Source organism: Callospermophilus lateralis, chromosome 5 (genome assembly GCF_048772815.1).
Source record: "Callospermophilus lateralis isolate mCalLat2 chromosome 5, mCalLat2.hap1, whole genome shotgun sequence".
In the NCBI taxonomy this organism is placed as follows: Eukaryota; Metazoa; Chordata; class Mammalia; order Rodentia; family Sciuridae; genus Callospermophilus; species Callospermophilus lateralis.
In genome coordinates this window covers 130,474,112-130,489,015 of record NC_135309.1, presented here as the reverse complement: position 1 = coordinate 130,489,015, position 14,904 = coordinate 130,474,112, and the positions used below count along the sequence as shown (strand labels likewise).

The 14,904-nt window shown below is 40.3% G+C and overlaps 1 pseudogene; it reads left to right on the top strand.

Moving 5' to 3' along the window:
• The first annotated feature begins 4,678 nt into the window (after window positions 1-4,678).
• On the top strand, window positions 4,679-5,250 carry LOC143399456 (akirin-1 pseudogene; annotated as a pseudogene).
• The last annotated feature ends 9,654 nt before the right edge of the window (window positions 5,251-14,904 follow it).

The following is a 14,904-nucleotide window of genomic DNA, read 5'->3' as shown; positions in this document are numbered from 1 at the left end:
CAAACGACAATATGGCTACTCATGAGAGGATGATCAGATACCAGGGCATGTTATGTGAAAATCCACATGTCCACATTGAAGTTGTCAGGACTCCTCTAAACCCAGCAACTCTGCTGCCCACTGGGACTGGACAGCCTTATCACAACGGCATTGAGCAGCCCATGAAATACCTTAATATGCAGTACTTCACAGATGGAAGCAGCTTTAATAGAAGGCAGAATATGTTTTGCCAGATATGCATTGGTCACTCTGGACTCCACTGTTGAGGCAGAGCCTCTGCTTCAGGGAACTTCAACACAAAGGGCAGAACTAATCTCTCTTACCTAAGTACTCTACAGGAATCTGTGGGAATATCTGTGGACTCAAAATATGCCTTCACCACTCCTCAAGTTTACAGGGCCTTACATAAGGGAAAAAGGGCCAATTAATTCAGGAGGAAAAGCCATAAAATATGGCCAGAAAATTCTTTATCTTTTAGGTGTAGTAGGTGCACCAAAAAAATTATGGTTATAAATTGCCATGGCCACCAAAAAGGTAAACACTATGGTTGCTCAGGGAAAACAGAGTAGACCAAAAAGCAAGATTTGCAGCTTGTAAAAGGCATTCAGAACACTCAGCTCCTAGTCTTCAACATTGCTCTTCTCCCTAATCCTCTAACAGAATGGGAAACAAAATAATCTGTTAGAGGACGACCATGGATTATGGGGGATTTTGTGCCCTTATAAGGCAGGGGGGTTACTTTTTTTGGAACTCCCATTGAGAATCCACTGGTTCAAGACTGCTCAGATCAAGTTGACACCCTACCTTAGCTGGCTAGCTCTAGGTTAAAATACAGCTGCCCAGAAGTTGAGACACTGGGCCTAATGTGCTAATCTCCAACTGAGTTGTTTCTATCATCTTCTTTGCTTCCTCAGGAAATTCTTTTCATGGAATCCCATTGGTGTTCCCATTTGGGGGAGTTAGACCCAGTCTCCATCAGAGCTAGTTCCCATAGGATCCCGCTGTTTTACTTATTTTCCTGTCTTGTCTTTATTTCTTAAATTTCTCATACCTTTAATATTTCTAACCTGACTCATTGTCCTAGCTTAGGGAAAATGAGTAAACATCATGTGGGCCTTGACAATATTACCAGCAGGAAAATAATTGGTTTAAGACTACAAAGGGAAGCTATCTCACAGGTGAATGATGGAGACTTTTCTGATGCTGAATAGCCATCCCTGAGAGTCTAGTTCCTGCCTTCATCAGATAGTTCCACAGGGGAACACACATTGGCCAAAAAGCACTTGAGACTGTTCTAAGTCAGCTTTTTTATGCCCCCAACCCACCCATAAGCATCTCTTGGGTGATTTGTGAACAATGGGAAATTTTTGCCCGCAGGGACTACTCAACCAGGGGCCAAGGCATCAAAGAGAAATCCAAACTGTAGGAGGAGCACCTTTTGAGGACCTAGAAGTAAACTTTACTGATATATCATGTTCACGAGGCTATAAATATCTTTTAGATTTCATGTGCTCTTATTCTGGCTGGGTGGAAGCCTTTCCAACTAGCAATGAAAAGGCTGCTCCTCTGGGAAATTATACCTAGATTCGGCATCACAATAACCATTGACTCAGACAACAGACCAGATTTTGTATCAGAGGTGATACAATTATGGGCAAAAGTTTAAATATTAGATGGAAATTACATACTGCCTATAGGCCACAAAGTTCTGGTAAATAGAATCAACGAATAGCACTTTAAAGGTTCAATTGTGTAAACTGTGTCAGGAAACTCACCTCCATTGGGATGAAATCGTCCCTATTGCACTGTTGAGAATTACATTCTCTCCCATTAAAATGCTAAATTCTCTCCCTATGAGATAATGTATAGGAGACCTCACCTACTTATCAGGGGATTGCAGGAAATAGGAGAATTAATATTAAGACAACAGCTTTAAGCTTTATAAAAAAAAACTTACAGACTCTCAACCAATGGGTCAGGGAAGGTTGCCAGTAAGTTTGAACAGAGATGCACATTCCTTCAGGCCTAGAGATTCAATCTAGGTCAAAGAATAGAATATTCCACCTTTAAAACCTCTTTGGAGCTGGGTGCAGTGTCACACACCTGTAATCCCAGTGGGTTGGGAGGCTTAGACAGGAGGATCACAAGTTCAAAGCCACCCTCAGCAAAAATGAGGCACTAAGCAACTCAATGAGACCATGTCTCTAAATAAAATACTGGGGATGTGGATCAGTGATTGAGTGCCCCTGAGTTAAATCCTTGATATCCAAAAAAAAAAAAAAAAAAAAAAAACAGTATTTGAAAGAGTCCTTTCACTGTTTCACTCTTATTTTATCCACCCCAACTACAGTAAAAATTGCATCTTCAGGCCCTTGGATCCATTATACCAGGCTCCAGTCTGCAGCCATGGGCTGAAAGTGTGCAATCCAGTCCCCACTGCACCCCTTCAGCTGACCATCTGGAGGTCGGAAACACTAGACAAGCTTGAGGATCAGAAGGACAACAGCCCTGCTCTAGTCACTCCGGAAACTGACTAGTCTGCTCACGGCTGAAGCTTGAGGAAACAACAGCCCTGCTTCAGCCTCGTAGAGGGTAGTTCATCAATGTACGGTGGAAGAACAACCAACCAACAGGACAAATTAACTGTTTCATCCTCCAAGACAGTTCTTATACTGTGATGCATTGCCACCCCTTACTTCTACCATATATGTAGCCCTTTCCTTGGTCTTCGCTATAGGACTGATAAAAGCAACTCCTATGCTTTTTGGACACTTGGAAACAAAAATTTCATTCGTACTGTTTTACTTTGATTACATAGGTTTCCTAGGATTTATTTGGTGTTGTTAGTTTGACTTTATTGACTTACACAATTTAACCTTAGCTAGCCAAAATGTTAATAAGTGATAACTTAGTGTGGTTTCTTTTCATAATCTTAGAGGGCCCTTCCCCACCATGGCACATATTTTGCCATCATGTGATCCATGTGTCCAACTAATTTATTATAATCAAGGGACATTTTGAAATATATATTCAGGACCTGCCCCACCAGAGAGATGCTATAGTTCAGAAGTCACTTGACTCTAAAAAGGAAAAAGTCAACATAGTTAGTATCAAATCCCAATATGTGGGAGACATAACTTACCCAGGAATTTTCCCTCCTACTGAGGGAACTTGGTATTGCTGGACACTGGACATTTATGCTCTAACATGGAATAAGAATTTTGATCCAAAATCAACCACCCTGAGCTTTACGCAAGCTGCTAAACTATAGAGGGTTTGAGCCCAAATCTTAACCTTCCCTTTTTGGGAAAGAATTCCTTTCTGGACCTAGCCAAAAGTCTTGGGATTAAAGATTGTTGGGTCTGTGGAGGAGCCCTCATGAGCAAAGAATGGTCCTGGACAGGAATAAGTTAGATGCTTATTCCCTAATTAGATCTGCATTGAACAAGAGGGTGAAAGACCCCTCTTCAAAAGTACCTGGAAAGGAATATATTGGCAGATTTGGAGCCCACCACACCCAGTGTGTCCTGAAACACCATGTAACAGAATATTATTCTGGAATACCAATTTGTGGCCAAAGAAAATTACTTGGTTTTGAACAGATAACATATGGGCTGAGAAATAATGGTCTCAAAGGCAAAAATCCCCAAAAGAACTAGCTCTTTTTAACTGTTCAGACATTATCCAGTTCAGTTCTTTTCAGGGCATCACTGAGATCTATAAATTATGGAGTAATCCAGCCCATTCTGAACAGAAAGCACCATATGAGCTGTTTGGGGTCTGTGGGATAACAACAAATTGGCGGAGTACCTGTACTATTGGTGTTATTACATCTGTATTTTTCCTACTGCCAAATAGAACTGGAAAAGACTTAGGGATCCCCTTGTATGAAGACCTAGGGTCAAAAAAAAAAAAAAAAAAAAAGGAGCTCCATTGGAGATGGTTAGATTTGAGTTAGATCTCAGAGGTTAACAATCTTGGGGTAAACTGGCCACCCCAGAGAATAATTGCCACTTATCGTCCTGCTGCCAGGCACAGTACAGCAGTGGGGGCTATAGAACTCTTGTCTGAGTGCTAATCTTGATTATTCACTTACAAGCTGTACTGGAAATTATAATTAATCAAACTGCTACAGCATTTGACTCCTAGCCACACAACAAACCCAGATGCAGGCATCTTTCAAAACTAATTGGCATTAGATTATCTGCTGGCTGAAGAGAGAGGAATATGTGTCAAGTTCCACAGTTCAAATTCTCCATTATCATCTATTTGGAGATAACAAACAGTCAAAGACATAGCTAGCAATATCAGAAAACTAGCACATGTAGTCAGTTAAAAGCTGGATGCTTATTAGGCTTGGGATCTAAGCTCACATTTTGGAGGATGGTTTTCTACTCCTGGTGGATTCAGAAGTTTAACTGGCATAGTAGGTATTGTGCAGTTAACTTGTTTATTGCTTCCCTATTTGGATCTCTTTGCATTAGAACTATTAGGTCTCCCTAGAAGCAACTGTGGATAGAAAGACGTTATATAAAGCTTTAAGATGAACCGATGGGTCCTGCCGGGGGCTGGAAGCGCCCGCCGTGGGAGCCGCCTTGGCTCCTGCGCCCGCTGAGGACACAGAGCTTGGGCGACGGCTGCTGCCGCATCGGCTCCTTGGCCCTGTCCCCTCAGCGGCATGGCGTGCGGCGCGACGTTGAAGCGGCCCACGGAGTTCCAGGCGGCACTGCTGAGCCCCGGTTCCCCGAAGCGGCGGCTCTGCGCCCCTCTGCCCGGCCACACTCCCGCCTCAGGCCCGGGGGCGAGGAGCCTAGGCCACCGCTTCAGGCGCAGACCCCGCCGCAGACTTTCCAGCAGTCCTCCCTGCCTGGCACCAAGCAGCTCCTTCTCACTCCGGAGCAACTTTTTCAGAACATAAAGCAAGAATATGATTGTCACCGGGGTGGAAACATTTAGAATTTGTTCTCAATCAGAGTGAAGCTTGTACTTTGGAAAGAGCCTCATTCCTCCGCACTCACAGCACCTAATTCTCCAGGTTCCCCCCCGGATGAAGAAGGACTGGCCCACCTTTACCCTTCGACAAGTTGGAGTAATATGTGAGAGGCTCTTAAAAGACTTTGAAGATAAAATTCGGGAGAAATATGAGCAAATCCTCAATACCAAACTAGCAGAACAGTATCTTTTGTGAAATTCACATATGATCAGGTTATGCATCAATATGGGACAAGACCAACAAGCTATGTATCCTGAAGGTTTCTTGCTTTATCTGGGTACCAGGTTTGACCTCAAGAGATAGCTGCTGCACACTTTTTGCAACTGGTTTGATATCATATTTCAGCTCCAGACTATGCATACTGAGAACACATAGACGTTTCTGCAGGTCCATTGTATAAACTTCAAAGACCTTAAAGCTTTCTGGTTGCCACAAGCATATCTTTCTTTTCTGCTCACCCCATGAACAACTGTGTCCTACTGTGATCGATTTTCCAAACAAAAATACCTGGAGCAGCAGTTTAGCAATATAGGACTTCAGTGACACTAAACAAATGGAGTTTCCCCAAACATGGTTCTACAAGAAGTATGTGTGACAGTGTGTATATGCGTGTATGTATATTTTAAGTTATTATTTCTATTGTGCAATTTTTTTTATGATTTGGGGGATTTGGGCTCTGAATTTGATGCATGACAATTATCCTTAAAAACATTTGATTGGTCTACAGAAGACCATTAATGTCTTGTGACCATAAAAGTTTTAACAGTTCATTGTTTTATGTATAGGTATTATTATTATTATTATTATTTTAATATTTATTTTTTAGTTATCGGCAGACACAACATCTTTGTATGTGGTGCTGAGGATCGAACCCGGGCTGCACGCATGCCAGGCGAGCACGCTACCGCTTGAACTACATTCCCAGGCCCTAGGTATTACTATTATTAAATACAGAGACTATTTCCAGCACAGAATATGAATCATGCATTAGAATTGACATTAGATGTGATTATGATGATACAGCAAAGGTCTCTGGTCCTAGATCTATAAATGTGGGCAAAAAATTAGAACAAATTGAAGACAGGACATTGACCTGTGGACTCCACCTAGTTGTGTTGGAAAAAAAAAAAAAATCTGTGATTCCAAGCCTTAAAATACACCATGGAGTTGGTGCTTGCCTCATTCATACAAAGAGCTCTCTGGACACTGAAAGGGAAACAATCCCTCCTGGAACAGAAGCATTAGGGTTTGCTCAGGAGCATAGAATAGTCCAGCAAGGAACTATGCCAGGCCCCAGGAGCACTACTATTTGGGAGGGATGACGCCACCTTTGTATCAGTTATTAAAAACAAAAATCAGTTTCTTTGGACATATTCTTCTGAACTATCCATTGTTCAACTGCTTGAGCTTTGTTTTGGCAACCCCCTACCCTAAGTTGCTTATAGGCTGTTCTTCACTTTGTTTCCAAGGCTGCAGAGCAGAAGGTAGTCTCTCTTTTGAGGAGGAGGAGTTAAGTATACATGTATTTTTTACTCTGACTTATTCAGAACCACATTTTACAAAATGCCTTGTTTCCTTTATTATTTTTTTGGAAAGGAACGTTTTATTAAAATTGTTTAATTTGGATATAAAATCATTTTTAAATTATGACCTATTTTGAAAATGTTTGAGTTTAATTCAAATGTATGCTAAAACATTCCAAAGTAAGGTAATATTCATACAGATTCAGTATATTTGTTCTTATCAGATGGCTTAGAGAAATTTCTGGAATATTCTCATTAGAAGATTCCTTATTAATGAATGTCTTTGACTCAAATATAACCAAAAACTGCAATACTATTCTTTGTACATTTTCATTATATAGTGTTAACAAGCTTAGTTGTAAAAAAAAAAAAAAGCTACTTGTTTAAAAAACAAAAGATGAAACAATGGTATTCTTTGATTTAAAGGATTAAATAGTGAGCATCAAATGGGGGAATGATGTAGCCCCACCAAAACTTTTGCCATAATTAAGCTTCTCCAAGGACTCCCACCATAAATGCAACATATAATTTTCTCATGTAGTCAATAAGATTTCCACAAAGAATGTCAGCAGGATTTTTGTAGAGAGTCCATTATGGTTTGAAGCTTCCTCTTCTAAATGCCAAGTTAGCAGACAAATGTTGTAATGGATTCTGTCTCAAAAAGAGTTTGCTTTGCAAAAGTTACAATTTGTTTTCCTTGGTAAAAAATCATAAAACTTCTGTCTAACCTAAAAATATGAGACCATGAGTAACTGCTATGTAACTTCCCACTGGATGTAGACCCCCACTGAATATAAATCTAAAAGAATTTTCAGACATAGAGTCCAGAGATTTTCAGGCATTAGCCCCCCTGGACCACTGCAACTTAAATAAACCTGCTTCCTGAAAATTCCTTGGGTATCCAGCATCATCTATCCTATATCAGCCTCTTCCCCTCTCTCTGTTTCTTGTACAAAAACGGTGGCGCAGCACTCCTCCATCACGTGCGTCTACCATGATATTCTGCCTCATTTCAGGCCCAGATCAATGAGTCAGTCCACCATGGACTAGACTTCTGAAACTGTGAGCCAAAATAAAGTTTTAGTTCTCTAAGTTGTTATTGTCATGTATTTTAGTATCAGCAAGAAAATCCTGACTAACACAGGTCTCGGGCCTTGCCTAGGGGAAGAGAAGGATACAGGAATGCATGGATTGGAAAGTGCCTCCATAAAGGGCCAACCAGTAAATAATTCAGCCTTGAAAGTCATCCACTCTGCACCATTACTCAACTCTGCTCCTGTGCCAAGAAAGTAGCCCTGACTGTGTTCCAATAAAACCTTACTTAGAAAAACATATGGCAGGCCAAATTTGACCCACAGGTAGTCATTTCTTAAATGAAATAAAGTTCAAAGTACAGAGGAAAATGCCATGATTGGGAGGTTGGATGGATCTGTCAGAAAAAAAAAATAATAACAATAGTAGAGGTTTTAAAAATAATAGTGATCAAAAAAAAAAAACAAAAAACAAAAAACAAACAAACAAACAAAAAAAAAAAACCTGAAAATAATGCCCTAGGCTGGGAGTGGTGGCTCATACCTGTAATCCAGCAGCTCAGGAGGCTGAGGCAGGAGGATCGTGAGTCCAAAGCCAGTCTCAGCAACTTAGTGAGACCCTATCTCTAATTAAAATATAAAAAAGTGTCGAGTATGTGAATCATTAGTTATGGGCCCTAGGTTCAATCCCTGGTGCCAAAAGGAAAAAAAAAAAGGAATGCCCCCCCCCACCAAATTTCAACATACCTCACCTATTTTCCAGGCACATTTAAAGAGGTCACAATGACCAACTAGAGACAAGGCCACAAGTGTAAACATTAGGAACCTGCATCTAGTCACTAGAATTACAGGCATCGGCCCCCAGGCCCCAGTTTCTTCTTCTAAGAACTCATTCTCTCCACCTACTTTAAAAAATATATATTTATTATATTTTTAGGTGTAGATGGGCACAACACAATGCCTTTATTTTTAGGTGGTGCTGAGGATCGAACCTGGGTCCCACCTGTGCTAGGCGAGTGCTCTACCACTAAGCCACAATCCCAGACCAACACCTACTTTTTTTTTTTTTTTTTAACAGCTCCTGGGTAGCCTTTGCAGAATCCAGAATGTACAAAGGGTTGGGACATTGGCACTTTATGTCCAACTGTTCATATGTTGAGCCTGAAACCAGGGCAGAGGGTGGCTTGGTTTTGGTGCTGGGCCGTGTGTTATGTAACTATGAAGTGATTCTAAATACTTCTATAGTTTGATGTTTTGGAGAGTGTGCCCTCTTCCCTAGAGTATGATGTGTTGCCAGACCTCATATGTCCCATCAGTCTTATCAGATTCCCTACATGTCAGCTACTGACCTAAACTATTGAGCTTCATAAATGATCCCAACTCAAGAGTTTGACAGATACCTTGAGAGCTTAGGTTAAGGTAGGGCACACTCTGTCATGTGAAAGCCCCCAACACTTCTCTGAAAGCCTAGAACCAAGCAGTGACAAGGCCTCATCAGCCGCAAATTAATCTTAGAAGCCTCACCCACCAATACCACCTGCTACCAACTAGCAATTAGAGACCTTACCTGTTATGGTGACTGTCGGCTGAGGTGGCCAAGCCAGCTTCTCTGAGAACTGCTCCTATACAGGAAAACCTCAGCTTCAATGAGACTTTCTTTTTCACAAGGCCTGTTTCCACCTCAGTTGAACAAGTGGGCCTTAATAATTGTGGAAATCATTACTATGTGGTTAAAGAACTTAGTCTCCCTGGTGTATTCTGTGAGATTTTTCCACATTATTCTCTCCCCTCTGAGCATTGTAAACTTACATAAAAATTCTCATTGTATTCCAATAAACTTTGTGATTCACAAAATTATGGAATCATCTCTTCTTTTCTGCCATATACAAAACTTGGCAGTCAGCAGGATTTTGCAATGCAGATGGGAATGGTTGAATAAATTTCAAGTTCAAATTTTAATTTGAATGAAAATATAGAGAAGAATAGAAATTGTATAGTATTCTTCTGCATTCTCAATATTCTCCTGCATTTTCAACTTTGATGACCTGTGAAGAACTTCTGAAAGTGACACAAACTATAAGAATTCTGTACCATGCCCACAAATACTTCTTTCAAATTAGTTAGGTAGCGTAAACACATTCTCACTCTAAATTATGATATATGTGCTATTCAGTACCTTAGGAGACCTTGATCAGATGACATAATTCTGTTTTCTTGACCAATAAATATATAAGGGTAAAAGAATACATTATTATTCTTATTCCTTATATTTTGGGATTTGGATACTATTCTCTATATAACAAACTACCAAATTTTATATATTGATATACATAAAACTATAGGTTGGAGGCCAGGCATGTTGGCACATGTGTGTAATCCCAGTGACTTTGGAGTCTGAAGCAGGAGGCAAGTTTGAGGCCAGCCTGGGAAACTTGGTGAGACCCTATCTCAAAATCAAATTTAAAATAACTGGGGTTAGGGGCTGGGGTTGTGGCTCAGCGGTAGATTGCTCACCTAGCATGTGCAAGGTGCTAGGTTTGATCCTCAGCACCACATAAAAATAAATAAATAAAATAAAAGTATTATGTCCAACTACAACAAAAAATTAATATTTTTAATAAATAAATAAAATTAGCAGCAGAATTCACAATAGATAAATTGTGGAACCAACCCAGATGCCCTTCAGTAGATGAATGGATGGGGAAACTTCAGTATATATATACACAATGGAACATTACAGCATTAAAATAGAATAAAATCATGGCATTTGCAGGTAAATGAATAGAGTTGGAGAACATAATTCTAAGTGAAGTAAGCCAATCCCAAAAAACCGAAGGCTGTATGTTTTCTTTGATATGAGGATGCTGACTCATAATGACGAGGGGGGGGGCATGACGGACATGAATGGAGGAACTTTAGATAGGACAAAGGGGAGGGAGTGGAAGGGAGGGGATAGGGGGTAGGAATGATGGGGGAATGAATTAGACATCATTACCCTAAGTACATGTATAAAGACACAAATGGTGTGAAAATACTTTGTATACAATCAGTGACTTGAAAAAATATGCTCTATATGTGTAATGTGAAATAAATTGCATTCTGCCATCGTGTATAACAAATCAGAATAAATAAATAATTTAATTAATAAATAAATAAAGTTTAAAAAGTAACTGAGGCTATAGTTCAGTGGTAGAGAACCCCTATATACCCAGTTTGGCAAATTGAAGCATGAAGACCTCTACTAACTAGTAAATTAAAGACTAACAGACAATTTCAGATCATACAGATAGATTAACTAGAACCTGTCTATATCTCAAAAAAGGTTTGTGTATGTACCTTAGAAAATTATTTTCAGGTTTTGAATTGTCATATGCTGCCATGAATCTACCATTTAGACATCAAGACAAATCAATCTACCATTAAGAAATCAACACATTAAGACATCTACCATAAAAACAACAAGAGTACACACTACATTTTATGAAAACCCAATAACAATTGAGTATTGTGAAGGCATTTATTTTACAGGAAAAATTTACACAATCATGAAATAAAAATGGAATTTCCACCTTGTTTTATATACTACTACTTTAATGCTTTGCTTAAACAAAAGCTTAGGTTGCTTACTAAAACCCCTAAAATAAAGGCAAGGGCCAAAGTTCTATAGCAGGCTATAAAATCATTAAAAAATATACAACCACGTATGTTGGTGCACACTTGTAATCCCAGCAGCTCAGGAAGCTGAGGCAGAAAGATTGCAAGTTCAAAGCCAGCCTCAGCAACTTAGCAAGGCCCTAAGTAACTTAGCAAGACCCTGTCTCAAAATAAAATATAGTAAACCAGCTGGGGATATGGCTCAGTGGTTAAGTGTCTCTGGGGTCTATCCCAAGTACCAAAACAACAACAACAACAACAACAACAACAAAAAACCACTTACATACAAAAGTGACACTCCTGTAGCATTACTACCAACACCAATCATATCTTGCTATACATAAGATTACGACTGATTATCATAAACAGTTGAAAGAAAAAGCCTTAATTAAAAAACAGGGTCAGGCACATCCTGGGCAACTTAGACATTCTCCCAAAATAAGCAATAAGAACTGCTGGGTTCAATCCTTACTATCAAAAAGAAACACACACACGCACGACAGAATGAATGTCCAGCTGGTTAAAGAGGTATACACCTTTAATTCCAGCAACTCTGCAAACTGAGGAAGGAGGTTCCAAAATTTGAGGCCAGCCTCAGTAACTGAAGGAGAATCTGTATTAAAATAAAAAGTTAAAAGGGTTTGGGATTTAGCTCTGTTTTAGAGAATCTGATTTTAACCCCAAAATTCCTGCTACAGAAAGAAAATGTTATTTCATGAGTGCAGCTCTGAATTAAATTCACAGTACTGCCAAAGATAGAGCATGTATATTATCATTTATTAAATTGTTTAAGTCATAAGAATGCTAGAAAACAAATCTTCATAAGCAATAATAACCAGTTAGAACACAATGGGAAAAACTCAATAGGAATAGATATGGGGCTGGGAGTTGGTACTATGCTGCATGTGCATGCTAGAGATTAAACCAAGGGCCTCCACACATGCTCAGCTTTCACTCTATACTCTCAGCACAGATAACAGCAATTGTTAAAAATATGTAACACCTATGAATAAACCCACATGTAAACTCTTCAGTTATAAAACTACAAAACTTTCCTGATAATTTTTTTAAATGATGAAAAACCTCACCCAACTGGAGTCAAACTTCTATTTGGATAATCATAAAGAAAATAATTAAGGGCTGGGGATGTGGCTCTAGCGGTAGCGCGCTCGTCTGGCATGCGTGCGGCCCGGGTTCGATCCTCAGCACCACATACACATACAAAGATGTTGTGTCCGCCGAAAACTAGAAAATAAATATTGAAAAATTCTCTCTCTCTCTCTCTCTCTCTCTCTCTCTCTCTCTCTCTCAATCTCTCTCTCTCTCTCTGTCCCACTCTCTATAAAAAAAAAAAAAAGAAAATAATTAAAAGACAAATGCCTTAACCTGGATGCAGATAGTACCAGCCTGTAGTCCCAGCTTCTAAGAAAGCTGAGACAGGAGCCTGGACAACATAGGGAGACCCTCTTCTGCAGGGAGCAGTGACTTGGCTCAGGATCTCTAAGGGTCTCAAAGCAGGAGCCTGTGCCAGAAACTTCCTGTGCAAGGTGCAGGTCAAGATTGCCCAGTTGCTATAGTGATGCCCTGCTTAAAGAGGTTTTGTGCAAGGCACAAGACTATCAGTCTTGACCCTAAGTTCAGACATTAGCTGCCAGGCATAAAGTTCAAACCTTTAAGACTTATTGGTTTGAAAAAACTTTCTCACAGAAAACTCTTTTGAGAAAGATGCTGATATAATAAACATGCTGAGCTAGCTCCGGGTCATTGTTCCTTTATCATAGGATGGTGTTCCACCTGGTCCCAGATTTCTCATTCTCTGACCTTTCTAATCCCCCATTGCCCCTTGCTGGTTTCTGAATTAAGCCATGCAGGTTGCAGCATTCTTCCAGAAACAGAAAGAAAACAAACAACAAAAAAATAAAATAACACATCTCTACTCAGGAGGTGAGGCAGGAGGATGAGAAGTTCCAGGCTAGCCTGCCTCTGTGGTAGGGTATCTCCTAGAACAAAGAAAAGGCAACATGTCACACTTAGGGTGCATACCAACTCTGTGATAAATCTGTCCTGACTCTGTTTTAACTCAATGATGTGTGATACTGTCACATCTTTGTTGCAACTCTAGAGCATAAGAATACCCAGACAGAATGTGCATTACCTTTTACAGGAGACAAAGAGCTTACAGGAGGTATATAAGGAGGTGCCTCCCAGTATTCAAGGCTCAGCATAGGGATGTAATTCTGCCAAGTCTGTGCTGGCCCAAAGTAAACAATGCTTCCTGTTGAACAATCCAATGCCCTGTCTCTCTGTACAAATCCTGCTGCACCTCTAAATAAAAAATTAAAAGGACCAGGGATAAAGCTCAGTGGCAGAATGCCCTGGGTCCAATCTCTAGTACCAGGAAAAAGAAAAAAAAGCCATAAAGCAGTTAATAAACAACAGGACAGGCTGGGCACAGAATCCCAGCAGCTGGGGAGACTGAAGCAGGAGGATTGGAAATTCAAAGCAAGTCTCAGCAACTTAGTGAAGCCCTATGCAACTTAGTGAGACCCTATCTCTAAATAAAATATAAAAAATGGGCTGGGCATGTGGCTCAGTGTTTGAGCACCCTGGGATTTAATCCCCAGTATCCAAAAAAAGAAGAAAAAAAAAAAGTCAAAGTGTCCACCACCTAGGTACTGAAAGAATTGCAAAGGAAGTCTACCTACTGAACTGGCAGAAATGTGAGTACTGACATTTGGTCTGGACCTTGGGCATGACCCAGTAACTTTATTTTCATGAACTCATTTTGAAGGGTTAAGGCCAATTCAACAAATATATTCCATGAACTTGCTTCAATAATGGCAAATAAGGCTGAGCAAACTGGTGCACGCCTTTAATCCCAGGGACTCAGGAGGCTGAGGTTGGAGGATATCAAATTCTAGGCCAGTCTCAAGCAAGTTAGCGAGACCCTGTTGGCTCAGAATAAAAAGTTGTAAAGGTGGGGTGGGGGTGGGGATGTAGCTCAGGTGGGGATGTAAAATAATCCTGGGTTTAATCCCATTAGCAAAAATAGTTTAAACAAACAATGGCAGAACACTATAAGGAAATATCTGCACATTGGCTCATTCAGGCTTCTAAAACAAAACCCCAGTGCCTCTGCATCTTATGAACAACAGGTTATTTCTTACCATTTTGCAGGGATGGAAGTTGGAGATTGAAGACTGCTTCTAAATTGCTTAAGACACCTCCCTACAGGCTCCTCACAAGAGGGAAGATCACTGGGTTTATAAGGACTGTAGCCAAACCTGGGGTGGGGACTGAACCCTCATGGTCAAGACTGAGCCTTGTTCTTCCAACTTTTATTCCATTCAAGCCACCATCCTATTGGACGGTGCTGCCCACACTTAGAGAGGGTATCTACTTCAGTGCACTATCCCACATGCCAATTGTTCCAAGACACACCCTCACCAACACACTCAGAAGCCTCTTAATCATCAGCATCTCTTAATCCAATCATGTTGACAAGGGGGCAAGGTGGCAACAGCAGAATCTTTCAACTTTTTTGAACACCTAAAATGTTCCGTAAATGTTTTTTTAAGTTATTCGTGTTTCCTATTTACTGACATGAAAAACCTTAAGACAAACTGTCATGTAAAATAGCAGGGAGGGGCTGGGGATGTGGCTCAGAGGTGGAGTACTCGTCTCGCATGCGTGAGGCACTGGG